General features: G+C 40.5%; 1 protein-coding gene across 2 annotated transcripts in view; it reads right to left on the reverse strand.

Annotated features, from left to right (window-relative positions):
• The window catches only part of TXNRD1 (thioredoxin reductase 1), a 106,027-nt gene extending 79,589 nt beyond the window's left edge, over positions 1 to 26,438 (reverse strand). The window contains exon 1 of one of the 2 annotated variants that reach the window (XM_079937568.1): positions 26,209 to 26,438. The gene's annotated coding sequence lies outside the window, so the exon portion shown is untranslated. Of the gene's footprint in view, positions 1 to 10,769; positions 10,807 to 26,208 lie in introns of those variants that run through there. The other variant, XM_079937567.1, reaches the window with a different exon arrangement.
• Positions 26,439 to 27,477: the final 1,039 nt, after the last annotated feature.

Below are 27,477 nucleotides of genomic sequence, written 5' to 3' on the forward strand. Positions count from 1 at the left end.
TGCATGAATTAAAATTTGTTTCTCTTTCTCCTGTTAATGTCTTGTGTCAATTTTATTATTGGTCCAGATATAAGAACTCAAGACAGGTAGACTGGGAAATTTCCCCCTCGCCAACACTCACCACCCAGTTCTACCAGGGTTAAGTCGGAACCCAATTCAGTTGCCCACCAACCTGAGAGGAATTCAGGATGGAAACAGGATGAAGCACTCCGTGCTTTAGATAAACAGGCCCTTAAATAGCCAGATGCGTATCTCAGGAAGAATTTTAATGACCCCAGATTCTTGCATCTTCTCATATTTAGCTAAGCACTTAAACTTGAGATATCTGTTCTTTGTGATTAGCAGTAATCTTTTACCAAGATGTATGCTTGACAGTGTGTATTTCCTAGCCCCCCCAAAAAAAAAAAAATCATATATAAACGGGTCTCTCCCCTACTTCTTCGGAGCAACTCCTCAGAGATAACTGAGTGCTGTCTCTGGGCTATAGTCCTCAATAAGACCCTGAATAAAACTTAAACTCACAACTTCTATGTTGTGTGTTTTTCTTTAAGTCGACAACACCTACACCTTGCCATTGGCTCATGACCTGCTTTCTACTTTAAGAAAAGAGAATCAACCAGACAGAACTCCCACCTATTTCCCTTTTTTTTTTTTTTTTTTTTCCGGCTGTTCCATATGGTATGCAGGATCTTAGTTCCCCCACCAGGGACAAACCCGTGCCCCCTGTATTGGGATCAAGGAGTCTTAATCACTGGACTGTCCAGGAAAGTCCCAAAGTCCCACCAACTTCCATCTCAACCACCAAGCTGCCATATTCCCCGCCTTCCCTCTTGATTTAATGAAGGCCAGCCTCTCCACTTGTGTGCGCATTTTCATCTTTTCTTGACTTCTCAACCTTCGATAACTTCACTCCTCCCATTAGCCTCCCTCTCTGGCATCATCAGTTTCTTGTTCTCTACCTGATCATTCCCATCATCATACAAGCACACTGTAATGTTCCCATTTTTTAAAGTCTCCCAAGATCCCATATGCCCAATTCCAGTAGTTACCACCCAACATCATTTCTCCCCTCACAGGGCGAAAAAAAAATTTTTTTGGAAAGGATTCTTTGTACCCTGAGAATAAAGTAGGGTAGGGAGGTCAGGAAAGATCTAAGTATATGGCACTCGAGCAGAGACCAGAGTGAGATGAAGGAGCAAGACTTAAGAGGGGGAACTCTTTCTAAGCAGAGGAAACAGGAAACAGCTCCCTAAGCTGGGAGCCTGCCCAATTTGTCCACAGATCTGCAAGGGAACCAATGTGTCTACAGCTCAGTGAGTGAGGAAGAAAGTGGTAGGTAGTGAGGTCAGAGGAGTAGCCAGGGGTCAGATCCCAAAGGCCATAGTCAGAAATTTGGATCTCATTCTTAATGTGATAAGAAGCCAAAGTGTCACAAGAGAGGAGAGGGAAATGATCTAGTTTGTATCCTTAAAGGATTGCTCTGCTGTGTGGAGGAGAGACTAAGGTAAGGACTCAGCGTGGAGGAACACAGACCAGTCAAGAAGTTACCGTGGTGGTCCAAGCTGAGATGATGAAGGTTTGGATTAGTGAGTTGAGAACATATATCTGAAGATAAACCTAATTAGTTTTACAGATGGATGGAACGAGGGGTGTAAAAGAAAGAAAAGAATCAATGACTCCAGGGTTTTGGCCTTGGCAACTGGGTAGATGGGAGCACTCCCTGATGAAAGGGGGGATACTCAGGGAGGAGGAGAAAAGATGGGAATGGGAGATGGAAAGCAATAGTTTGGGACAAATGCATAGTATGGTTTGAGAAACCTACTGTTATCCAAATGGAGATTTTGAGTAGGTAGCTGGTATGCAAATCTGGAATTCAGGGGAGAAGTCAGGGCTAGAAATAAAAATTGTTAGTCAAACAATAAAAATTGTTAGTCAAATATAAAAGGTATTTAATGACATGGATATTGCATTGTAGATAATGTTGGGGTTTTCCAGAGAAACTGAGAGAGAGAGAGAGAGAGAGAGAGAGAGATTTTTTTTCTTTCTTTCTTTCTTTTTTCTGGCTGCGCAGCATGCAGAACTTCCCCAACCAGGGATAGAACCCATGCCGTCCCTGCATTGGAAGCACGGAGTCTTAGCCGCTGGACCACCAGGGAAGTTTGAAAGATTTATTTTGAGAGAATGACTCACAGCATTTGGTGGCTGGCAAGTCTGAAACCTACAGAACAGGTCAGCAAGCTGGAAATTCCAGCAGTCTTAATGTGGCAGTCTCGAGTCTGAAGGCAGTCTGGAGGCACAATTCTTTCCTCTGCAGGAGACCTCAATCTTTTCTCTTAAGGCCTTCAACTGATTGCAGGAAGCTCACTCACATTATGGAGAGTAATCTGCTTTACTCAAAAGTCTATTGATTTCAGTGTTAATCACATTAAAAAATACCTTCACAACTACATGTAGACTGGTGTCTGACCAAACAACTGGGTACCATAAAATCAGCCATCACATCATGCGACTAGATGAAATTACCTAGTAAGTTAATGCATTTAGAGAAATGAAGACAGTCCAGGACTGAGCCCTGGCAAAGTGCAAAGGAGAAGGGTCCAGCAAAGGAGGCTGAGAAGGGAGGTAGGAGGAAAACCAAGAGAATGTGCTAAATCAAAAGCCAAGGAAGACGTGCTCCGAAAAGGAGGAAGATCAATTATATCAGGTGCTGCTGAGAAAACCTGCAAGATAAGGACTGAATCATGGAAGTTATTGCTGACTTTACTGAAAATGATTGGGGGAAAGAAAGCCTAAGTACAGGCGGTTCAACAAGAAACAGAGGGCTTCCCTGGTGGCGCAGTGGTTGAGAGTCCGCCTGCTGATGCAGGGGACACGGGTTTGTGCCCCGGTCTGGGAAGATCCCACATGCCGCGGAGCGGCTGGGCCCGTGAGCCATGGCCGCTGAGCCTGCGCATCCAGAGCCTGTGCTCCGCAATGGGAAAGGCCACAACAGTGAGAGGCCCGCGTACCGGTAAAAAAAAAAACAACAAGAAGAAACAGAAAAAAGGGACAAGGAGATAGTAAGTATAGCCAACTCTTCCAAGGAGTTTTGCTATAAAAGCAGAAAACAATGGGATTTTGTCTAAGAAGGAAGTTATTATAGCATGTTTCAATGCTGAAGAATTAATCTAGTAGAGGAAATTTGGTGATTTCCAAAGAGGAAAGGAGCAAGATGAGATCTGTAAATTACAGAGGCAAAGTACTTTGACTATATACATCTATTATGCAGCAGACTTAAGTCAAATCTAGGTTCCATCACTGATTAGACAGTCAAATTACTAAGCCTCTCAGCTTTCTCATCCTCTTTCTACAAGGTCCTCTGTGGTCCTTCTACCTCTTTATCTCACCCAAACCTTCCCTCCGTCTCTATGCCCCAGCCATTAGCCTTTTTTCAATCCCTTTAATTAATCTAACCACAGGCTTTGCTAACTCCCAATCACTCAACACGTCTTAGTTCAAACATGTCTCAGTCACATAAGCCAAATCCCCCTATGAAATGCTCTTGTGTTACCATGTATTCTTTCTGATTAGTACCTACCACAATTGCAGTTATATTTTTAAGTATGGTTATTTGATCAATGTCAGCCTCCCCCTCTAGAACAGCTTAGTTCAACAGAACTTTCCATGATGATGCAAATATTCTATATTAGCATTGTCCAACCCAATAGCCTCTAACCACATGTAGTTATTGAGCAAATAAAACATAACTAGAGCATATGGGGATGTAGCTCAGTGGTAGAGCGCATGCTTTGCATGTATGAGGTCCTGGGTTCAATCCCCAGCATCTCCATCTGATTTCTCCTTGTTTAATCCTTGGAAAATATGGCTAGTGCAAGTGCTGATCTGAGTTTTAAACTTTATTTATATTTAATTAATTTAAATGTAAATAGCTACATGTGGGCAGGGATCAGGATTATTTATGTTCACCACAGTGTTCCCAGCACTTAATATAGTGCCCACACTTAGTAATTGCTCAAAAAATGTTTGTCGAAAGATTCGATCTGTACAGTGGGGATATTACTAGTTAACTTGTAGATTTCATATTTTTCTAAGAGGAAAGGAAAAAGAGTCTTTACATAGTAACTGTCAAAGATTCTCAGTCCTCTTATAAAGGTGAATCTGACCTTCAAAAATTTGATCAATCCCAGAGGGTGGCTGAGAACATATTGGGTATCTGAATAAAATAACACCTGTAATATGCCTAGGAGTGTGCCTAGAACATGTGGTGGTCCATCAACTTCACAGAGGGCAAGCAAATAATGGTGTAGGGAAATTGGGGAAGCAGGTGATATTTGAACCATACCTGGAGGAATAATAAAGGTAGTAGTAATGGGAGTGGGAGTAATACCTAAGAATTTTTCAGTGCTTACCACATGCCAGGCATAAACTTGGGTCTTTACATGGCTAATTTAATCCTCACAATAATGCAATGAGTAAGATACCATTATTTCCCCCATTTTACAGATATCTGAAAAAAACCTGAGCTATAAAGAGGAAAATTATCTTCCCATGGTCACCTAGCTAATAACTGGCAGAACCGAGACTGATGCCCAGCCCTTGGCTATTACCACGATGCTGTTCAACTCTTTTTTCTTTTCTTTTCTTTTTTTTTTTTTTTTCGGTATGTGGACCTCTCACTGTTGTGGCCTCTCCCATTGCGGAGCACAGGCTCCGGACGCGCAGGCTCAGTGGCCATGGCTCACGGGCCCAGCCGCTCCATGGCATGTGGGATCTTCCCGGACCGGGGCACGAACCCATGTCCCCTGCATCGGCAGGCAGACTCTCAACCGCTGCACCACCAGGGAAGCCCCTGTTCAACTCTTAAACAGAATTTTTCTAAGCAGAGGGAGCAATAGGTACAAAGACACAGTAGTAGGAAAGAAATGGTGTGTTTTTGCATGATGCAGAAACATAAGGGGAGATGAAACTATAAATATATGCTGGATTCAGTTTGGGGTTCCCAAGGCAGCTAAGTGTATGGCTCTTTCCCCTACATTCTCAGTTAATTTTTAAAATCATCCAAGTATTACACCCATATTATAAAATTAGAAACAGAAATTCCAGGAAGTTAAGAATTTTGCCAAAGCTCACAAAGCAGGTGTGTTGGAGATGGGATATAAATCTAGGTGTGCCTATCTCCAAATCTATTGTTTGTCTTACTACTCAATAATGTATAGTGAGGTAAGGGCTAAAAAAAAAGGCAAAAGGAACATGCTCTAGGGCCAAAAAAAAAAAAAAAAAGATTAATTTTCTGACAAGAGCCAGGTCAGAATTCATCCATGAAGCATCTACCCGAAATCCTGCTTGGGGCACCAAGATCTCTGTGAAGCCTTCTCTGATCAAACAGAATTAGTTACTCCTTTATTTCTTATGTCAAGCTACAGAAAAGCTGTCTGTTTACATGTCTGCCACTCTCAGAACTGTCACTTAGTGAGCAGCTCTGTGCCAGGAGCTTTACATGTTCTCATTAATCCTCTTACTCACCCTTTGGGATACATATTATCATCTCCATTTGCAGATGAGTAAACCAAGGATAAGAGAGTGGCCAAAGTTCTGAGAGCTAGTCCAGGACTTATGTCCTCATGCTCTTTCCTCTCCACCACAGTCATTTTCACTCTGGGGGCTGGTTTTTGCACCCCCCGTACTTGGCACAGTGCCTTCCCCATAGTAGGCAGGTTTGAATTCAACTGGCAGGATAGCAGGCTTTCGAATGTTCATGAAGTAAAGAGAAGAGAGTCTAAGGTGTCCTGGTAAACCAGCTTTGGGTGGCAGTTGCGGGGAGAAGCCCTCACTTGTAGCATCTGCCAGTTTCCGTGGTATAAATACCCCCACTTTGGCTGATTTCAAGCTACAAACCTGCCTGCAATATTCCCGAACGTTTAACCATGGCTCTCTTGTGCTGGTAAGAGCCAGCTCCAGCACACCATCTAAAAGCTCAAGGTCATGAGGTACAAACTACTTTCCCTCCTACATGTCTTCTGCATGGCAGCTCTCTACACTTAGACTTCACTGCAACCCCAAAAGGATAAGGATTCTTCTACCTCTGCTAAAGCTCACCTTTATCAGAGCCCATGACCTATTCTAATTCCAAGTACTCTTAGGGACTCCACATCCCTTAAACATCCTCTTCTTAACTTGCATCCCTGACCATTCAATATTTAAGCCTTCTGTCTTCAAATGTGCCCAGGTCTCCTCTTTTGTGAATATTTCAGCTGATCTCACAGCCTCATCTAGCTTTCTGCTGACAAGCAGTATGGCCCAATAGTTACGGGAGCCTCCTCTGACATCACATAACCTGGCGTTTCTGCTGACAGGTGGCATGCCCTTAGGCAAGTTCCATTACCTTTCTGTGCCTCAGTTTGCTTATCTGTAAATGGCCATAAAAAATAGCACCTGCATTTTCTGTGGCAGTTGTGGAAATTAAATGAGTAAGTAGACGTAAAGGGCTCAGAATGTGGTAGGTACTCAATATTTGAGTTGCTATTATCACCATTATGTCCTTAGGCATGGCACAAATCTAGGAAGACCTCAGTGTGGTTAAGAGTTTGGATTTTCTCCTTTGACAATTTAGTTATTCACAGTAACTGTTAAAAATGTGTTACACTAGGGGCTTCCCTGGTGGCGCAGTGGTTGGGAGTCTGCCTGCCGATGCAGGGGACGCAGGTTCGTGCCGGGGTCTCCCGCGTGCCGTGGAGCGGCTGGGCCCGTGGGCCGTGGCCGCTGGGCCTGCGTGTCCAGAGCCTGTGCTCCGCGGCAGGAGAGGCCACGGCAGTGAGAGGCCCGCGTACCGCAAAAAAAAAAAAGTGTTACACTAGACTCCGTTTAAAACTTAATTCAAGGGGGTAACCTATTCATCTTTCTTTTAATTAGCAGTCTATTGTTAAGCATGCCGTTTTTCACAGTCATCCCCTCTCATTGCTCACAGCTTGTTCTTTCTCTGGTAGAAGAAAAATGTAATTTTCTCAAACAACTTGCTAAAAGAAATGCAAAGACATGAGGAACTTAAAAAAAAGTTCCTCATGTCTTTAATCCATTTTGTATCACATGTACCTACATGCATAAGGTACAAACCCTAGTGCAGAAACATCCCCCTCCTGCATTCCATTTGTTTTAGGTCTCTCAGCGTCCCATTTCAACTCTAGAGGAAAGAAAACCTTTTTAATCTAGAAAACCAACTGGCCGGCAGAACCTCAGGAGGTACAGGCTTTACTGCAGTCAAGCCTCAGACGTCTCGTCTTATAAAACTGGAGATCAGCCGCCCTCACCGCGAGCCAAGGGGTTGTGTGAGTATTAATTAATAGTCTTAAACAGCTTTTAGATCTTACAGATGAAAGGAGTGCCATATACTTTATTATCATTATTAACCTCCAAATTCTTAAACCCTATTAGGTAGTTGACATTGAGAGGAACATCCCCCTCTAATTCTCCAAGAGCCCAAATTCCAGAATCCCAAGAGAGTTTATGACTACAAATCGGTGGTGGAGGGCTATGTTCACCCATAAAGTAGCCTTGAATATTCCTGATTGGCAACTAATACTCCAGAGCTGATTTGAACTAAGAGTGACCTATGTCTCATTTATAACTTGTATTATTAAGACCAACTTTCCCCCTCTAAAGACAGATGAGAACGTTGTGGCTTCTCCACCAGAGTATTTCTGAATTCATTTATCTACAGGTTTACAACGCTCACTTAATCTTTCAATAATCTCAGGAACTCTTTTGAGGCCTTGTTGCAATAAAGGAGGCTGGACTACCTCCTACTCATCTTGATAGGGTTCAATGTTACCCATTAAGTGAGTTTACTAGGCCTCTAGTTCAATGTTCAGTCATTGGCCTTTTTTTTTTTTAAACATCTTTATTGGAGTATAATTGCTTTACAATGGTGTGTTAGTTTCTGCTTTATAACAAAGTGAATCAGCTATACATATACATATATCCCCATAGCTCCTCCCTCTTGTGTCTCCCTCCCACCCTCCCTATCCCACCTCTCTAGGTGGTCACAAAGCACCGAGCTGATCTCCCTGTGCTATGCGGCTGCTTCCCACTAGCTATCTATTCTACATTTGGTAGTGTATATATGTCCATGCCACTCTTTCACTTCATCCCAGCTTACCCTTCCCCCTCCCTGTGTCCTCAAGTCCATTCTCTACGTCTGTGTCTTTATTCCTGTCCTGCCCCTAGGTTCTTCAGAACCATTTTTTTTTCAGAGTCTATATATATGTGTTAGCATATGGTATTTGTTTTTCTCTTTCTGACTTACTTCACTCTGTAAAGTCATTGGCCTTTCTAAGAAAACAAAGTATTTTCCAGCTTACTACCATCATGTGATGACCTTAGTATGGTGCCTCTATTCTTATAACTGAAGTAGAAGAAAAATGTATGGAAATTATTGTACTAATCCCTTCAGACAAACCAACCTCAGCTGTTCCACAGGTGAGCAAAACCAAGATGTTACTAGAATCACGAACTGGATTCTTGACTTTCAGCTTCCTAAAATAATTTCATTTCCCCATCTTCTTATATGGCTAAGTGACTAAATTTTGGCCAATAGGATGTAAGCAAAGTGTCATGTGCAACATTCAGAAAATGATCTTAAATGGAAAGGACATGCTGTCCTTCAACTCTTCTTCCAACTGATGGCTGGACTTTGGGCACTCATCTTGGGACATAAGATGGAAGACAAATGCTGAGGACTGTGGAACATGAAAATAGGAGGACTCAACATTGGTTCCAACACTGTAGAGTACCATAAATGCCCTGGACACACTACCCCTATCTAAACTTCTTTTAGGTGAGAGAGAAATAAGCTTACATTTAGTTTAAGCCACTGTTACTTTAGGTTTGCTGTCACATGTGGCAAAACCTAATCCTAACTGAAACAGTTACATTACACTATAGGAAACACTTACATTTACACTATAGGACGTTTTAAAATAAATAAATAAATAAAGCAAAGGAAGAAAAAGAGTTATTCAAAATTTCACCATCTGGATGCAATCAAGATCTAACTCTTGGCTCAGTCCGCAGACTTTCCCTGAGTGCGTCTGTTTTTTCCCACAGCTGCAAACCTCAGCTATAGATTAAACCTTTCCAAATCGGTATCTCCCACTCACCCAGACCTATGTACCTACTAGCCTATATATCCACATTGGACAATCACAACATGTCCAAAACCAAATTCATCATCTTCCCTGGTCCAAACCCTGTCTCCTTTCTCAATGACTGATACTACCATCCTCCCTCTGCACGGCAGAAACTGAGGCAGCTTGCCTGACTTCTCCCTCTGCTTCAGCCAACGCTGGATTGTGATCATCTGTCTATTAAAACCTCCCCCTAAGGAAGAACCAGATCTTATTCACCTGTGTTTCCTCAGTACCTACTGCATGGCAAGACAGATGCACAATATTTGAGTGATTATTCATATTTTGTGCCTTTCTTTCCAGTCTTTTCCTACACTTTTTCAAGCAAGATATGACTATTCTATAAAAACTATTTTAAACTCTTTGTTTTTTCATTAAACATTATAGTACTGAAAGTTTCCCCATGCTATTAAATATTCTATGTGAATCTTTTTTTTTTTTTTTTTTTCGGTACGCGGGCCTCTCACCATCGTGGCCTCTCCCGTTGTGGAGCACAGGCTCCGGACGCGCAGGCCCAGCAGCCATGGCTCACGGGCCCAGCCGCTCCGCGGCATGTGGGATCCTCCCAGACCGGGGCATGAACCCGTGTCCCCTGCATCGGCAGGCGGACTCTCAACCACTGCGCCACCAGGGAAGCCCTATGTGAATCATTTTTAATGGCTGCATAATAGTACATGAATTAGCAGCTACTACTAAGCACTGACTATGTGTCAGGAACAGTACTAGGCATTTTACATACAATCTCACTTTATAGATAAGAAAACAAAGGCTCAGAGGAGCAAAGAGTCCTCTACTTGTGGTGACTATGACTAATAACCCACAATAGACAATGAGCCCATGAAAGGCAGAACTCATATCCTTTATGTATAAGGGCAGGCCCTCCAGTATTTGTCAAAAGAATGAAAATAATCAATAATTTACTAGAATGTGTATCTGGCAATTAAAAAGATTTATCTTGCCTTATAAAAAGCTTAATCTATCCTTTTCATATCTGACTACAATGGGAAGAGGACATTAATTAAACGCCATGTTAGATGCATTACAAACACCCTATTTAATCCTAACGACTCAAACAGAGGAGTAACACTATCCCATCTGCATGGATTTGAACCCAGGTCTGCATAATACAAAGATATATTTTCTACTTCCTATTTAAGAGAAATCCTTTTATAAAATGTGTAAGTTGTTTTCTTAAATAGATAATCAGCTTCCCTACTTGCCTTGCATTCATTCCAAAACAGAAATTTACTTAAATAGAAGTATATATGTATGGATTCTGATGTGACTTCTATATAACCATTGGTCTCCATCCTCTTGATCCATTTATACAAAAGCAAAGCACACATGAGGGGTCCAACCAATGCAGTGGTTATTTCCGTAAATAGCACTAATACAGGTGTAAAAACTGGCCTGGTGTGTGAGGCGTGTGTGTGTGTCTGTGTGTGCATGCATGTGTGTAGAAATTAGTGGGGAGTACCATGTCCAATAAGATCATAAGCACAGCTTAGCTCAGAGAACAGTTCAGCATTGATTAAGAGCCTGGCCTTTGGGCCAGATTCCCTAGTTTCAAGTTCTAGCTCTGTCACTTACTGGTTGTATGACCTTGAGCAAGTTCTTTAACCTCTTTGTGCCTTTATTTCCTTTTCTGTGAAATGGAGAAAACAGTTAATATCTCGCAGAACTGTATGACTGAATTAGTTAACACTTGAAGTGCTTATAGCAGTGACTCATAGAAATTGCCATATAAAGGTTTCCTGCGAAACATGAACAGATAATAGAGATAACAATAATATAACATATGGAAAAATTTTGCTGCATTAGTAATCAAAGAAATACAAATTGAAATAAAGCTATATTTTTTTACCTCTCAAATTGGCAAACGATAGTTTTTAAAAACTTATTATTTCTAAGACTCACTAAGAACAGGGAAAACTCATTGAACTTGTGGAGTTATCAATTAGTACACATCACTTAAAAGGCTCTAGAACTTTAGAAATGTTCATACTCTGACCCAGATATTCATTCCAGTAATTATCCTGAGAAATAATTCTAAATACAGCAAAAACTTTATGCCCAAAGAAAAATATTTCTAACTTGTTATTCCATAGTAGCAAAAAATTGGCAACAGATTATTTGTCCAACCATAGTGGAATGGCTAAATAAAAATATTATATGGAATATTTCATAACTGAGAAAATTATTAAGAACTTGTAATAACATGCAAACTATTTTAATAATAAAACAGAATACAAGATACATAAAAGATACACAAAAATATTAATAGTGGTTATCTCTGGATATAACTATATGTTATTTTTGTATTTTATTATAACTCAGTCTCTATATTTTCTCAAATGAACATTTCTGCAGACCAAACCAAAATGCTTAAGGAATATCTTAAGCCTCATTCATAAAACAAACAGAACAACCTCCATGGATCCCCACTTCCTATAGGATAAAGTCTCTTGACTTTTCCACTTTTATCTCTGATCGTTCTCTCTGTCAGGCCCTCCTTACTACATTCGCTCTAAATGAACAAGCCGTGATGTTTTCTAACTTGTTTTTGTTTACGGCCGTGAATTCCTCCCTTACTACTTTTTTCCACTGGGAGAACACCTATCAACACCCTATCACAGCTACTCTGTGATCCCACAGCCTTTAGAAGAGAGACAGATACAAATAAGCAGAATGACCTTAAAGAACGAGACTGCCTTATTCATCTTTTTCTCTCCAGCCAGTGCTTGGCACATAAACAGGTGCCCAAAACACATCTGCTGAACGAATAAGCATCAGTACCAAAGTGGTGAGACCTGAGCTAGCCTGGGCTCCTCTGCCTGTAGGGGCTTTTATTTGTTTAAGGCAAGCAATCTCTGAAGAGGCGACTGGGAAACCAGATAGCCTGGGCTTGACACAGCAACACTGAGCAAGCTACTAAAACGCGGAGCATCTTCTTCCTCACTTGCGAAGCAGAATTAAATCCAGCAACCCCACAAGGTCATTGTGAGGACTGAGTGAGAGAGATGTGAAACACTGGCATAAAAAAGGAATGTTAGTTCATCAATATATCTCAAATGTTAGTTCCTCTCCCTCTTGCTGAAGGCATTAAAGCCGTGCCTTCTATAAGCAGCCAGGGGACAAGGATGATACACCTCAGAACCCCTGGGCTAGTAACATATGGCATCCAGATCCATACTTTCAGCAAACTGTCACACATGTCCTCTCAAACCTTATATCTGCTTTCCACATCGATAGCTGAAGAATGGTAGCAGCTGCCAGACCGAATTAAGATGATTACCTTGATGTTGTCTGTTACTCAGATCAAAGTCACTGGGCAGACACTCGAGACCAAGATACGAGCTTTCGTGTATCAGCCAGCCCTGTGAGTGGCAGCCAAGGTACAGCTGCCACGGTGGCAGGTGGCACAACCTCCGGTTACAACAGCCATCCTCACATCTAGGAACACCTACCATAGTATCAGTGCCATGAAAACCATACACAAGGCAGGTAGCATGAAACGTTCTGAGGACGGAGGCAGTGGAAGTAGAGGGGAGGGACCAGGAATTACCAGTGGGTTCACTGGCAAGCCAACTATCCTATTAATACTTTTCCATGCTTTGTTTCCTCTTCATATGAAGGTGATATTACCTACCTCACTGATGGTAATTTGAAGATTAAATACGGGAGCATGCATAAGCCTCTGGCACAGGGAGGATAGGATTTGTGACCATTACCACAGCCCAAACACAGATACTAATGCCATGCCTTCCGGTGCTGAGCGCCCCTCTCCAATACCAATCGCAATAGATCTGAGTTCACCTTGACAGTTGTTCTCAAATAATAACCTTAATTCATGTACACAGGCTCAAAATTGGCCCAAAAGAAGGAAGAAAACCCAGTCTCACAAAGACAAGTAGTTAGAAAAAAGAGAAATACTTAATAGATTTTTCAGATAATTGTGGATATTCTTTTTTGATACTACACCAAAACTCAACAAGTGGTGGTTGATTAAAGGTTAGGTGCAGTGTGGAATCTGAAACCATGTGGATGAGGTTTTCATACTCTATCACATTAAAACGCACTGGTCTATCTTACACTTTGAATGACTCTTTTACCCATGAATGACTTTGTAAGATCATACATTGACCATTAAGAAAATATTCATTCACTAAGCTATGCAGCTCTTCCAAATGTTGACATGTTTCAACCAGAATATTTTTAAAAAATTATATTCATAAATAGTACCACCAACCTCATCAGAAAAGTCTTTAAGTATTAAAAAGCTGTTGAGCTCACATGGCAGATACAACTTCCCAAATTCTAATTTTCATGTGAAAGGTCAAATGTTATCATTAGCAACAAACACTGTCAGTTGTTTTCCTTGAAGTGACAGACTTGTTTTGTTCATTTTGGGGGAAATGCCTGCCAAGTACTCAAGTTTGAATAACCATAGTTTGACTGTCAGTTATTCTTTCAAGTATATATGGTGTTCCATGAAAAAAGCAGCTAGTTCAGTTTGCCACGCAAACTATTAATTGCACGAGTGCTTCTTCTTGAGAAAATCATCACACTCCTGTGGCAAAACACTTTATGCATTCTTTTCTCATCACACAGAATATTAAAAAGATGTATATTCAAAGGGTTGAGATTTAATAAAGTTAATAATGTTTATGACTTCATCGAGAATAGTCTTAAGTAAAATAGACATTTTCTTTTACTGTGTGTGTGTGGTGGCGAAGAATATAATATAAACTAGTATAGTTTGGTACCCCTAGTTTGATTCATGCTAAGCCATCAGCAGTTTTACCCACCATTGCTTTGCACCGTCAATGAAAATGTCAAAACAGTAATGGTAAATAACATTTCAACATTATTATGAAAAGTTTTGACCTTGAGTATCCCCAAAGGTCACAGGCACCCCCAGAGGTCTGCAGACCACATTTTGAGAACTGCTGGCTTACTTTATAAATCCTGATCTGTCCCTGCAAGCTGGGCAGACTGTGAGCATGAACAGGAAGAAAGCTTCTTATGTGTGATGAGGCAACAAGTGAGGACACAGAGCACCATCCACTCCCTCATCTAGTAAGAGGTTCCCACTCTTCAACCACAGACAGCTTCAACCTATCCCAATACACATGCTTTTAAAGCAGGACTTTAGCAAGGGGGGAGTAGTGACCTATATATCTATGGCTCACAGGGCGAGAGCTTCCTGTCTGATTAGTGTTGCCAGAATCAAAATTTCAGAGAAGTTGATGCTTGCCTTAATTGATCTCCCATCCACCTTTTGGCACCCTTGCCAACCTCCTTGCCTTCTGACTCATGCCCCTCAAGCACCTGGCACATCCATCCTGCCTATCCTCTTCCAGTGTTACCTCCCTTACTTTTCCTATCCTTAATGGACATGTTCATTTGCTTTATCTTGTTAGTTTAATCACCTTTTTTTTTTTTTTCTAATTCACACCAAGTTGCAAGTGACTTAACTTTCCCAGGAAAACTTTTATTTTTAAAAGGCTACTTTTTGGCCTGAATGAAATTTTAATTATTGGGATTTCCTTTCATATACTATGGAGTGTTTAGGAGCAAGAGTCTTCCTTGATGGAATGATAGAAAGCTCACGCTAGGAGAGACAGACAACATGGTATTACGGAAAGAACATAGACTTCTGAATTAGGCCTGGGTCCAAATTACAGATATATTAGTTATATGACTTTAGGGAAGTTTTTTGACCTCTCTGGGACTCAATTTCTTCACCTGTAAAATATAGATAATCTCTTCTTGTAAGGATTAGTGACTTTGTATATAAACCCAGCAGAGTCCCTATGAAACAGCAGGCATTCAATAAGAGGCAGCTATTATCTGGTCTGTGTTAGGGAATCTGTCTTTAGAAGCATCAAATAATAGTTTCCTGCCCCACCACTACCTCCTTTCTGCTGAGCCTAGAAATGAGCTTTCTATCCTAGTTACCATGTCTCTCTCTAGCTGAGTCTCTTCTCTATTGTTTTATTCCTTTGGAGACTGGGCTGAGACTATAAATGCTTAGGACTCTGCTTCCCCAAGCTACTAGGCCTGAAGATTACCTATACTTCCTGATCTGGAAGGACCCACTTTCTCGACGAGAAATGATGATGCTGGCCACTTGATCAGATTCTTAATAATGTCTGACTGCTGAGTCTTTGGGATTTTCTGACCCACGAACAAAAAGCATGATTGCCCTGGTCCTAGGAAGAGGCTATCCACTTTCCTCTACCTACCTTTCTTTCCCCTAACCGTATGCAACTATTTCCCAATGGTTCCTTTCATGGATCTTTATCATTACTGGTCTTTATATGTTCTTGCCACAGTTTCTAAATACACCTCAATTTATATTTAATTAAAATATTATTTGATATGACTTTCCAGAAAGGAGGCAAATTTGCAAAAATAATAAAGTTACCGTAAAACTAGCAAATACTGTACCTGTAACTAGACTCAAGGTTAGTAGAAATAATGATTTCAACAATAGGAAGCTCAGAGTAATACCAAGGCTATAAACTAAAGACTAAAGGTAAATATGATTAGTGCTAGGGGAAAGCTCTGCCTAAACAGTCAAAAAGAGGAATCAAGTGGTAAGAGCTTATTAAACAATAAAAACCTCAAGGAAGAAAAATAAAAACAAGACAGAACAGATTAAATAAAATGTACAGTCATCAGATATAATTTACATATTAAACAGAATCTTACCTGCTTGATCAAGTTCGAGCAAAAAATAAGGAACAGATATAGATTTAAATAACTTCTTTACCTGGAAGAATTTGAAAAACAAGGGGGAGAATGTAAAAAAAAAAAAAAGTTATAACCAACAGTAGAGTCTCTTGCCCACGTTTGTTACTTTCCTCCTCAATCAGCCTTCTCCTCTGAATACTTTCTAGTTCATTTTTATGTAACCCACAAGATACTCCCTGTTAACAGAAAGGTATTTAAGAGGGTATTTGAAATCTGTTGATTCTAATCTGTTTTCAGTGATTCACCTGTATGGCCCCATAAAATATATTTTACATGTTTAGTGACTCAGTCTACCCCACTATAAAATGGGTTTAATACTAACCATGTTTAAAAAGGCACTGGAATACTTAAGGTTTCCAAAACATCATGTGGCAACCCTGAGAAAAAACACATCCTACTATAGTCAAAGTATTATTTCTTTTTGGCCAAGTAACTTTTAACCAACAAATCAGTTACAAAAGTCATATGAGCAAGGTTATATAACTTTTAATGGCAAACCCCCAAATTTTAAAGATAAGAATCCTTTCTAAGAATGATGGGCTATATAAAAAGGGACTTGAAGGAAAGGGCAAGGAAAGCTATAGCTGGAAGACTGCATGGACAAAAGTCAATTCATTTGCCAGTGCTCATTTTCTAAGACTAAAAATAAAAAGGTCATAACATGAAAGCATGGACTCTTAAGACTTCCTTATCTGCTTAGTTTTAAAAATAAAGCATTTGCAGTTTGTTACCAGAAAAAAAAGAAAAAAAAGTTTTCCAGATTTAGAGAGTAAATCCTAAAAGTAAATTATCAAAATTTCAAAATTATCAAAATATGATAATATGTGAAATTTTAGAAAATATACTCTCTAAATTCCAGAGGACACATGACCCCACTTCGAGAAACTATTTTGTAGGTTATTTTAACTCTGATTAAACTTAAGCATTGTTCATTAATATAAGATTAAAGATCTGTACTGAATATCAGAAGTGCCAGTTTCTAGTGTATTTTTATTGATAAAAGTAGAGAATGGTAAATTTTGTCTGTAAAGTAGACACACTATGGAGAAATGGCAGTGGATCTGGATATCAAGCAGTGGATAAGCTGTAATGAGACATCATTTGCTAATTCCAACTGCAAACTTCTGACTTCCCAACGAAACAAAAATCACATTTTCTGAAAAGGTTGGGGGGGGTGTGTATCTTTGCCCTTTTTTTTTTTTGAATTTTATTTTATTTATTTTTTAATACAGCAGATTCTTATTAGTCATCCATTTTATACACATCAGTGTATACATGTCAATACCAATCGCCCAATTCATCACACCACCACCTCCACCTCCCCGCCGCTTTCCCCCCTTGGTTTCCATACATTTGTTCTCTACATCTGTGTCTCAATTTCTGCCCTGCAAACCGGTTCATCTGTACCATTTTCCTAGGTTCCACATATATGTGTTAATATATGATATTTGTTTTTCTCTTTCTGACTTACTTCACTCTGTATGACAGTCTCTACATCCATCCATGTCTCTACAAATGACCCAATTTCGTCCCTTTTTATGTCTGAGTCATATTCCATTATACATATGTATCACATCTTCTTTACCCATTCGTCTGTCAATGGGCATTCAGGTTGCTTCCATGACCTGGCTATTGTAAATAGTGCTGCAATGAACACTGGGGTGCACGTGTCTTTTTGAATTATGGTTTCCTCTGGGTATATGCCCAGTAGTGGGATTGGTGGGTCATATGGTAATTCTATTTTTAGTTGTTTAAGGAACCTCCATACTGTTCTCCATAGTGGCTGTATCAATTTATATTGCCACCAACAGTGCAAGAGCGTTCCCTTTTCTCCACACCCTCTCCAGCATTTGTTGTTTGTACATTTTCTGATGATGCCTATTCTAACCAGTGTGAGGTGATACCTCATTGTAGTTTTGATTTGCATTTCTCTAATAATTAGTGATGTTGAGCAGCTTTTCATGTGCTTCTTGGCCATCTGTATGTCTTCTTTGGAGAAATGTCTATTTAGGTCTTCTGCCCATTTTGGATTGGGTTGTTTGTTTTTTTAATATTGAGCTGCATGAGCTGTTTATATATTTTGGAGATTAATCCTTTGTCCGTTGATTCGTTTGCAAATATTTTCTCCTATTCTGAGGGTTGTCTTTTCATCTTGTTTGTAGTCTCCTTTGCTTTGCAAAAGCTTCTAAGTTTCAGTAGGTCCCATTATTTCCATTACTCTAGGAGGGAGATCAAAAAAGATCCTGCTGTGATTTATGTCAAAGAGTGTTCTTCCTATGTTTTCCTCTAAGAGTTTTATAGTGTCCGGTCTTACATTTAGGTCTCTAGTCCATTTTGAGTTTATTTTTGTGTATGGTGTTAGGGAGTATTCTAATTTCATTCTTTTACAGGTAGCTGTCCAGTTTTCCCAGCACCACTTACTGAAGAGACTGTCTTTTCTCCATTGTATATCCTTGCCTCCTTTGTCATAGATTAGTTGACCATAGGTGCATGGGTTCATCTCTGGGCTTTCTATCCTGTTCCATTGATCTATATTTCTGCTTTTGTGCCAGTACCATATTGTCTTGATTACTGTAGCTTTGTAGTATAGTCTGAAGTCAGGGAGTCTGATTCCTCTGGCTCCATTTTATCCCCTCAAGACCACTTTGGCTAATCGGGGTCTTTTGTGTCTCCATACAAATTTTAAGATTTTTTGTTCTAGTTCTGTAAAAAATTCCATTGGTAATTTCATACGGATTGCATTGAATCTGTAGATTGCTTTGGGTAGTATAGTCATTTTCACAATATTGATTATTCCAATCCAAGAACATGGTATACCTCTCCATCTGTTTATATCATCTTTTTTTTTTTTTTTTTTTTTTTTTGCGGTACTTGGGCCTCTCACTGTTGTGGCCTCTCCCGTTGCGGAGCACAGGCTCCGGACGCGCAGGCTCAGCGGCCATGGCTCACGGGCCCAGCCACTCCACGGCATGTGGGATCTTCCCGGACCGGGGCACAAACCCGTGTCCCCTGCATCGGCAGGCAGACTCTCAACCACTGCACCACCAGGGAAGCCCCTTTCATCAGTGTCTTATAGTTTTCTGCATAGAGGTCTTTTGTCTCCCTAGGTAGGTTTATTCCTAGGTATTTTATTCTTTTTGTTGCAATGGTAAATGAGAATGTTTCCTTAATTTCTCTTTCAGAATTTTTATCATTAGTGTATAGGAATGCAAGAGATTTCTGTGCATTACTTTTGTATCCTGCAACTTTACCAAATTCACTGATTAGCTCTGGTAGTTTTCTGGTGGCATCTTTAGGATTCTCTGTGTATAGCATCATGTCACCTGCAAACAGTTATAGTTTTACTTCTTCTTTTCCAATTTGTATTCCTTTTATTTCTTCTTCTTCTCTGATTGCCATGGCTAGGACTTCCACAACTATTTTGAATAACAGTGGTGAGAGTGGACATCCTTGTCTTGTTCCTGATCTTAGAGGAAATGCTTTCAGTTTCATTAAGAATGAGGTTTACTGTAGGTTTGTCGTATATGGCCTTTATTATGTTGAGGTAGGTTCCCTCTATGCCCGCTTTCTGTAGAGTTTTTATCATAAATGCGTGTTGAATTTTCTCAAAAGATTTTTCTGCATCTGTTGAGATGATCATATGGTTTTTCTTCTTCAATTTGTTAATATGGTGTATCACATTGATTGATTTGTGTATATTCAAGAATCCTTGCCTCCCTGGGATAAATTCCACTTGATCATGGTATATGGTCCTTTTAATGTGTTGTTCGATTCTGTTTGCTAGTATTTTGTTGAGGATTTTTGAATTGATATTCACGAGTGATACTGGTCTCTAATTTTCTCTTTTTGTAATATCTTTGTCTGGTTTTGGTATCAGGGTGATGGTGGCCTCATAGAACAAGTCTGGGAGTGTTCCTTCCTCTCTAATTTTTTGGAAGATTTTGAGAAGGATGGGTGTTAGCTGCTCTCTAAATGTTTGATAGAATTCACCTGTGAAGGCATCTGGTCCTGGACTTTTGTTTGCTGGAAGATTTTTAATCACAGTTTCAATTTCATTACTTGTGATTGGTCTGTTCATATTTTCTATTTCTTCCTGGTTCAGTCTTGGAAGGTTATACCTTTCTAAGAATTTGTCCATTTCTTCCAGATTGTCCATTTTTTTGGCACAGAGTTGCTTGTAGTACTCTCTTAGGATGCTTTGTATTTCTGCGGTGTGTGTTGTAACCTCTCCTTTTTCATTTCTAATTTTATTGATTTGAGTCCTCTCCCTCTTTTTCGTGATGAGTCTGGCTAATGGTTTATCAATTTTGTTTATCTTCTCAAAGAACCAGCTTTTAGTTTTATTGATCTTTGCTATTGTTTTCTTTGTTTCTATTCCATTTATTTCTGCTGTGATCTTTATGATTTCTTTCCTTCTACTAACTCTGGGTTTTGTTTGTTCTTCATTCTCTAGTTCCTTTAGGTGTAAGGTTAGATTGTTTATTTGAGATTTTTCTTGTTTCTTGAGGTAGGCTTGTATAGCTATAAACTTCCCTCTTAGAACTGCTTTTGATGCATCCCATAGGTTTTGGATCGTCGTGTGTTCATTGTCATTTGTCTCTAGGTATTTTTTCATTTCCTCTTTCATTTCTTCAGTGATCTCTTGGTTGTTAAATAACGTATTGTTTAGCCTCCATGTGTTTGTGTTGTTTACGTTTTTTCCCCTGTAATTCATTTCTAATCTCATAGCATTGTGGTCAGAAAAGATGCTTGATATGATTTCAATTTTATTAAATTTACTGAGTCTTGATTTGTCACCCAAGATGTGATCTATCCTGGAGAATGTTCCATGCACACTTGAGAAGAAAGTGTAATCTGCTGTTTTTGGATGGAATGTCCTATAAATATCAATTAAATCTATCTGGTCTATTGTGTCATTTAAAGCTTGTGTTTCCTTGTTAATTTTCTGTTTGGATGATCTGTGCACTGGTGTAAGTGAGGTGTTAAGGTCCCCCACTATTATTGTGTTACTGTTTATTTCCTCTTTTATAGCTGTTAGCAGTTGCTTTATGTATTGAGGTGCTCCTATGTTGGGTGCATATATATTTATAATTGTTATATCTTCTTCTTGGGTTGATCCCTTGATCATTATGTAGTGTCCTTCCTTGTCTCTTGTAACATTCTTTATTTTAAAGTCTATTTTATCTGATATGAGTATTGCTACTCCAGCTTTTTTTGATTTTCATTTGCATGGAATATCTTTTTCCATCCCCTCATTTTCAGCCTGTACGTGTCCCTAGATTGGAAGTGGGTCTCTTGTAGTATATATATGGGTATTGTTTTTGTATCCATTCAGCAAGCCTGTGTCTTTTGGTTGGAGCATTTAATTCATTCACGTTTAAGGTAGTTATCGATATGTAGGTTCCTGTGACCATTTTCTTAATTGTTTTGGGTTTGTTTTTGTAGGTCCTTTTCTTCTCTTGTGTTTCCCACTTAGAGAAGTTCCTTTACATTTGTTGTAGAGCTGGTTTGGTGGTGCTGAATTCTCTTAGCTTTTGCTTGTCTGTAAAGCTTTGGATTTCTCCATCGAATCTGAATGAGATCCTTGCCGGGTAGAGTAATCTTGGTTGTAGATTCTTCCCTTTCATCAATTTAAATATGTCATGCTGCTCCCCTCTGGCTTGTAGAGTTTCTGCCGAGAAATCAGCTGTTAAACTTATGGGAGTTCCCTTGTATGTTATTTGTCGTTTTTCCCTTGCTGCTTTCAATAATTTTTCTTTGTCTTTAATTTTTGCCAGTTTGATTACTATGTGTCTCGGAGTGTTTCTCCTTGGGTTATCCTGCCTGGGACTGTCTGCACTTCCTGGACTTGGGTGGCTATTTCCTGTCCCACGTTAGGGAATTTTTCGACTATAATCTCTTCAAATATTTTCTCAGGTCCTTTCTCTCTCTCTTCTCCTTCTGGGACCCGTATAATGTGAATGTTGTTGCGTTTAATGTTGTCCCAGAGGTCTCTTAGGCTGTCTTCATTTCTTTTCATCCTTTTTTCTTTATTCTGTTCCGCAGCAGTGAATTCCACCATTCTGTCTTCCAGGTCACTTATCCGTTCTTCTGCCTCAGTTATTCTGCTATTGATTCCTTCTAGTGTATTTTTCCTTTCAGTTATTGTATTGTTCATCTCTGTGTGTTTGTTCTTTAATTCTTCTAGGTCTTTGTTAAACATTTTTTGCATCTTCTCAACCTTTGCCTCCATTCTTTTTCGAGGTCCTGGATCGTCTTCACTATCATTATTCTGAAGTCCTTTTCTGGAAGGTTGCCTATCTCCACTTCATTTAGTTGCTTTTCTGGGGTTTTGTCTTGTTCCTTCATGGGGTACATAGCCCTCTGCCTTTTTATCTTGTCTATCTTTCTGTGAATGTGGTTTTTGTTCCACAGGCTACTGGACTGTAGTTCTTCTTGCTTCTGCTGTCTGCCCTCTGGCGGATGAGGCTATCTAAGAGGTTTGTGCAAGTTTCCTGATGGGAGGGACTGGTGGTGGATAGATCTGGCTGTTGCTCTGGTGGGCAGAGCTCAGTAAAACTTTAATCCACTTGTCTGCTGATGGTGGGGCTGGGTTCCCTCCCTGTTGGTTGTTTGGCCTGAGGCAACCCAACACTGGAGGCTACCTGGGCTCTTTGGTGGGGCTAATGCCGGACTGTGGGAGGGCTCACACGAAGGAGTACTTCTCGGAACTTCTGCTGCCAGTCTCCTTGTCCGCATGGTGAGACACAGCCACCCCCCGCCTCTGCAGGACACCCTCCAACACTAGCAGGTAGGTCTGGTTCAGTCTCCTATGGGGTCACTGCTTCTTCCCCTGGGTCCTGATGCACACACTACTTTGTGTGTGCCCTCCTAGAGTGGAGTCTCTGTTTCCCGCAGTCCTGTCAAAGTCCTGCAATCAAATCCCACTGGCCTTCAAAGTCTGATTCTCTAGGAATTCCTTCTCTCGTTGCCGGACTCCCAGGTTGGGAAGCCTGACGTGGGGCTCAGAACCTTCACTCCAGTGGGTGAACTTCTGTGGTATACGTGTTCTCCAGTTTGTGAGTCACCCACCCAGCAGTTACGGGATTTGATTTTATTGTGATTGCGCCCCTCCTACCGTCTCACTGTGGCTTCTTGTTTGTCTTTGGATGTGGGGTATCTGTTTTGGTGAGTCCAGTGTCCTCCTGTTGATGACTGTTCAGCAGTTAGTTGTGATTCTGATGCTCTCGCAAGAGGGAATGAGAGCACGTCCTTCTCCTCCGCCATCTTGAACCAATCTCCTATCTTTGCCCTTTAAAAACCCACACTTCACAGTAGGATCACAATAGGATGTGTTATGCAACAAGCAGGAAACTAACTTTATGTAGAAGTTAATTTCCTTGTGGGCAATTCCAATTTGAATTAATGCATTTCTCATTCTAGAGAGAAATATGAATTAATCAGGCCAAGTACAAATATAAAAACAAAGTTTCACCACTCTGACTCACTCACATCACAACTGCTAAATGAGATAATAAAAAGCAAAACTGAAGGAAATAACCTGGGGGAAATTCTATTCCAAGGTAATTTTTTTTTAATGAATGTGAACAGCCAAGTATATAAGTTGTACCCCCCTCAGAAGAAAATCACTGTTTTTACCAGGAGAGGCACCTAACCATCTTTCATGGCCAAAGACATTGAAAATTCATTTCCATATTAATTGAATATCTTATATTCTGAAAAGCTAAGGAACTGTTACATGCCAAGGTAAAACCAGAGGATATTTGTCCAGAAGTCCTGGCATACCCAGAAATTATTCAGATAATGACATTAAATTATTCAGATAATGACATTAAAGTTGCCAGAATAATTATACATTTTAATAAGTGTGCAAATACCTACCACGAGCTGTGTAGGAAAAGTTCATCATTCCCACAGTACAGGCAATTAAGTAAAACTGCCTAAATAAATAAATAAATGGCAAGGCTTTACCTTTTTAGACACAGGGCAGAGAGCTGAGAAATGAGGAAGTCAGGAGAATTCAGGGATAAGATAGTAGGAATGAAAGTAGTTACAGGTCAAGGAGATCTGCGATTGTCAGGAACACATAATCTGACGGCCTATCACTAGCAGCAACCCTGACCACACTAGCCCAATCCTTCATTGCAGAACTAGAGCAGAGTCAAAATTGGAATTTTCTAATTCTTTACTAGTGTTTTAAAATATAAAAGTAGAGTGACCAAAACTGGCAATATGGCAGGCACTCAGTGGTGGTTGTTATTAATAAAAGCGTACACTGTAGGCCTCCAAGTGCTTTCACATAGACTTGAAACCATCTGGGCCTCACAATAAAGCTGTGTATTTTACAGATACAGTAGATAAGGTGGCACTGCCATCCTCATTCTATTGTTGAGGGAACTGAGATTTACGGAAAGAGAACTGAGGTCTTTTCAGTCCAGGTGTTCCTTCTGCTGTACCACTGTGAGCATGCAGCTATGAAAGGAGAGGCTAGGCTAGAATAAGAAACCTCTTTTTAACAGGATCAGTTGTGCTTGGAACAGAGATAGATATTTGTTGACTGTGATTTAACCAAGGCTCAGAATTGATAGAATGAAGATCACCATCCCAGGTCTTAAGTCTTGATAGGAAAACAGGAAGAGCAAGTAGTTCTCTTATTTAATCAACACTTTAATAGCATTTACTATGTACCAGGCATGTTCTATGGCATTTTACAAATATTTACTAATTTTATCCTCACAACAAAGTTCTGAGATAGGTACTATTATTATCCTTATTTTACAGATGAGAAAACTGAGGCACAATAGGTAAATAACTTAACCAAGGTCACACGGCTAATAGGATGCGGAACCAAGATCCAAACTCTGACTTCAGAATTCAGGTTCTTAACCTTATTTGGTAACAGAGAAGATTAGACAACCACATAATTTCAGAACTAAAAGGAATCTCAATCATCAACTAGTCTCAGCTCTTCATTTTAAAGATTAAACAAGCGAGAAGAATCTCAAAAGATCACCAGAGCTAGATAACTGAGCCCCCAGAGGGCCAGAATCATACAACAGATTTCTAATACCCAGCCCTCTTTTAAATTCTCTACCATTTACTGCTTATACTAATCATTTAGAAGTTAGCATGGGTTATCTTAGATCATTTTTCTTTCTAAACATATGTTCTGCCTTCTCAGTTTGAATAAACCCCCTAGGGATGGGACCTATACCTACCTCTTGGTAACCCTACTCCCAGTATGATGTCCCACACAAAAGGCACCATGATGACATTAACAGGGATGAAGCCTCAGGTGACAATGAAGCAGACTATGTTCAGGTGAAAAACAAAGGTGAAAGGTTCTGCCTACTTTGTTTCCACTGCTTGCCCGCCTTCCCTTTGTTCTTATTTGGAAAAAGAGAAACACACACACACACACACACACACACACATACACACACACACACACACACATACACACACACACACACACACACACACACACACACACACACACGCAGAGCCAAAAAAACCTGTCTCTACATAAGGCTTCCAGAATAAAAAGTCTTCTGAATTCAACCTCTCTGAGAACTGGAAAATAAGTCAAGAGATAGACAAGCTGAGGGAAAACTGAACTTAATAAATTACCTGGACAGATAGTTATGTTTACTAAATAGTCCATCGTGTCTAGTCCTAGAGCAACCCTGAATATAATTTAAAGTTAAACTTCAGTGCTATTTAAATGCCCTCAACCTTCCTATTAAGCACCTGATCAGGTTTGTCTTTAAATCCTCAACTTCAATCTGTGGTTAAATCGAGATGGATTAAACCAGTCCTCTCCATGGCTGTGATCACTGACCTTGTCTCTCTAATAATCTAAGATCATGAACCAAGTAGGAAGCACAGTTCATTCTCTGCCCATAATAAACCAGAGCATAAAGAGATATTTATCCAAATTTGGAGTACCTTAAGTAACAGCTCCTTAGGATATAGTGCCTATAGACGTGCCTAAAAGGGAAGCAAATCACCTGGTTTGGTAACTCCCCTACCTCATCTTCCCTGACCTTGACTACCTGACGACTTCTAGTACTTTGCAAAAACTCAGAAAAAGATTACTCAAGCAATGTTTTGTTCTCATATCAACACTCTCCAAGTACTCGGAAGCAAGTTACACCTACACACACACCCTTCCTAGGGTGAAATCCAATTGTTTATACCTGAGCTCGAAAGTCTGTCAAATTTCTATCATTCAACAATTTGTCACCACCTGCCGAGGTTAAAGCCTCACCTCAGTCCAGCGCTTGCACGTGGACTTGCTGAGGGTGACCTCAGGGTGGCTGTCGATCCAGGCATGCAGCTGGGCGCTGGGGCCTGTGAGGGCTGTGCTGGCGGACCCTGAGTGACCACTCACCCCGGTGGTTGAGCTTTCTGGCGAAGTTGGACTAAAGAGATGATCCTTAGCTAAAATAGAAGCAAAGACGGTAATTATCAGAAGGAAGAACACGATGTTGCATTTTCTAATATCAGGTTCGCTCAAAGAGTCTCACAACTTCAGCCCCAGCAGCCACACTAAGGGATCTGAGGAGGGACTCCAACGCGGACGACACATTTAGCTCTGTCATCTGACTGGAGACTTCTGGCAACTCATTCGATATTCCTGACTCTTTTTTTTTTTTAATTAATTTATTTTTTAATTTATTTTTGGCTGCGTTGGGTCCTCATTGCTGGGCGCGGTCTTTCTCTAATTGCGGCGATCGGGGGCTGCTCTTTGTTGCGGTGCGTGGGCTTCTCATTGCGGTGGCTTCTCTTGTTGTGGAGCATGGGCTCTAGGCACGTGGGCTTCAGTAGTTGCGGCGCATGGGCTCAGTAGTTGTGGCTCGCGGGCTCTAGAGCACAGGCTCAGTAGTTGTGGAGCACAGCATGTGGGATCTTTCCGGACCAGGGCTCGAACCCGTGTCCCCTGCATTGGCAGGTGGATTCTTAACCACTGCGCCACCAGGGAAGCCCCTCCCAACTCACTTTGCATACTCAAGATTAGTTCTCAGGGGATCCTGACAAATAATAGCAAGAGTCTGAACCATCCCTGGAGAAATAGTAGAAGGCTCTGAACACTGAGGGCCACATTTACCCGACTCCTACTCCTATCCATGGCTTACATGCAGAGAGGCCCTGAATCAGACATTATGTCCCCTTCTCACACAGCCCTGCTCAGAGACACGGGAATAGACGACTCAAACCAAGCCTTACTCCTTTTCCTCCAGCTAATTCCTGGATAAGACACAGGATCTTTAGTACACAGATGCAACAAATTTTCAAAAAAATACTTTTTTCAGAATCTCTGTTTCCTCTCCAGGAGTTTGCTGGGGTCCAATTTGGCACCATAACAAACATGACCCGGCTGAATGGTATGCGATCCCCACATGACAGCACCGTCATCCTGCACAGCATCACCAACCAAAACCACTGAGAGACTGCTGCCTCTGGCCTGTAAGTATCTTAAACTAGCTGTCTACTTCAGGGTCCACACACAAACCAAGGTCAATCCTACCCTTATTAC

This window comes from Stenella coeruleoalba, assembly GCF_951394435.1.
Source record: "Stenella coeruleoalba genome assembly, chromosome: 11".
Classification (NCBI taxonomy): domain Eukaryota; kingdom Metazoa; phylum Chordata; class Mammalia; order Artiodactyla; family Delphinidae; genus Stenella; species Stenella coeruleoalba.